This window comes from Phycodurus eques, chromosome 18, assembly GCF_024500275.1.
Source record: "Phycodurus eques isolate BA_2022a chromosome 18, UOR_Pequ_1.1, whole genome shotgun sequence".
Lineage (NCBI taxonomy): Eukaryota > Metazoa > Chordata > Actinopteri > Syngnathiformes > Syngnathidae > Phycodurus > Phycodurus eques.
The window spans coordinates 1,042,901-1,045,372 of record NC_084542.1 but is presented as its reverse complement, the minus strand read 5'-3'; positions in this window follow the sequence as shown (position 1 = coordinate 1,045,372).

Here is a 2,472-nt window from a genome sequence, read left to right as displayed (position 1 = left end):
TCTTCTTCTTCTTCTTCTTCTTCTTCTTCTTCTTCGTCTTCTTCTCCTCCTCCTCTTTCTTCTTCGTGTTGTTGGCGGGTGGCATCAAACGTCCAAGCTCGGGATGGGCGCGGCGTTTCTTTTGAGTGTACTGAATCATTCGAATCGGTTCATTAAAAGATTCGTTCACCGAATCGTTCCGTTCCTTTTCACAAAATCCGTGTGCTTCCTCATTCATTTAATGATCCAGGGATGAATCAAAGCTTTAATAATCGCATTAGAGACACAGAGAGAGTGATATGTATGTGTACGTATACACACATTTATTATTAATTTACATTTATTTTAAATATGTGTGCACCAAATATGTGTGCACCGGACTACTGCAATATTAGTCATTCGAACTGCTCTAAGTGCTAGAGTACGCTGCATCTTTTTGCACAATTGTTTTTTTGTCAATGTCTTTATGTCTCCAAAGTGTTCTGTAAATTGACTGTCTGTCGTACTAGAGCGGCTCCAACGACCGGAGACAAATTCCTTGTGTGTTTTGGACATACTTGGCAAATAAAGATGATTCTGATTCTGATTCTGATTGTTTTCATGTGCTTGACTGACTCAACATTAGCCGTTAGCTTGAAGAAAAGGCTGCTAGTGAAAGCTCGCCCCGCGAGGACGTCAGAACGAGCGGTTCAAATCACTCATGAGTACGTTCACTGCGTAGTACGTCGTTCCTTGCGCAAACGAATCACTCATTGTACTCGTACATCGCTCCTTAGCGGATCACAAACGAAGAAGTTCCACGAACGAATCAAGTTGTGTCGAGCGGATCGCAAATGATAAGTTTGAACGAATCACTCTTCAGTTCCTCAGTGCACCAGTTCACTGAACGAATCACTCAGTTCACTTAAGCCACTCCCCTGAACGAATCACTCTTCAATTCTTCAGTTCCTCAGTACTCCAATTCACTGAACGCATCACTCAGTTCACTTAAGTCCCTCCCCGCTTGCACGACGCCGCCTGACGTTGGCTTGCTCATTGGTCATTCGCCGAAGTGACTGACAACGCTGGCGAATCGCAAATCACATGGCAGGACGTTTCTTGAAGTCCCGCCCCCGCCTGCACGCTGGCTGCTCATTGGTCATTCGCCGAAGATTCAGAAGTGAGTCACAGAACGCTTCAGCAGTTCCGTTTCCGCTCCCGGCCGACTCGGTTGCCTGGCGGCGGCGGCGGTTGGCGGCCGAGATAAAAAAAACGAATCATTTCATAAACTGATTCAGTTCGTTCACTAAAAAGATTCGTTCTTCTGAACCAAACGTTCGCGAACGGAACAACACGTTCCAACAAGTTCAATATGCATTACCGCCATCTACTGTGCTGGAGGGTGGCTCAGTGTACGCTTATACATACGTATAGTGCGAGGGAGCAAAACAAATAAATCAAATCCAAATACAGTTTGGACTAGATTCTCTTTATCAGTCCTGTTTCATTTAAAAACCGAAAAAGTCTTTGAGCTTAATTTCTTCAGTGGTTACATATACATTTCTAAGATTAAATACTGGAATCCCACAGTTCTGGGCGCAATTGGTGCCCCGTGACATACCGTGCGCAGAGGACCAGTCAATGTGGGGGTTATGCAATTTCAACCATGGGTTCCCTAAAATGAGGTCATAATTCATGGCGTCAAAAACATGAAAACTAATGCGTTGCGAGTGAGAATCAGGAAATGTCAATGTAAGTGTTCGGGTGCGGTGAGTGATCTTGCCCATAAAACTGCCGTCTGCAGCATAAGTGTTGCGGTGGCGCCTTACTTGAAAGGTTCTAAGCTGCATCCGTCTAACGGGGAGGGAGTTGAGTAAATTTGCGTCAGAACCAGAGTCAATCAATACAGGTGTATGAATCTCTTGATCAGGAGAGCATAGTGTCCCTTTAGGAAGAACCCGGGTAGGGTCTTCCTTAATGAAATTTAGACTCACCGCTCCCGTACCCTTGGTACGACCGGCACCGGCAACCTTGACGTGACAGTTGCTCACGGAATGACCCAGCTGCCCGCAGCAGAAGCACCGCCCTTCCCGTTGACGTTCCTCATGGGAGAGACGGTACCTGCCCAGTTGCATGGGTTCATCCGCGGTGACGCTAGCCAGTGGATTGATACCGGCAACAGGGGATCTGCTTTGGTTTGGCTGGTCACCGAGGCTCGTCCTCCAAGTGGGCGGTGACGCGTCCTTCCGCCAATCTCCAAAAGCCTTTTGTCGATCTTCACGGTGAGCGCGACGAGTGTCCTCGTCGGTCGGCAGGTCTAGTGGGACCAAATGATCCTTGACGGCGGGGGATAGTCCTTGAAAAAGACATTTATCGAGTGGTGCCCTGTTATTCCACTGACTCTCAGCTGCTAGAATGCGAAACTCAATCGCGTAATCTGACACCCTGCGCTTGCCTTGCTGTAAGGTGACAAGGGAGCGAGCTGCCTCGCGATCTGGTGTGGAATACTACAAA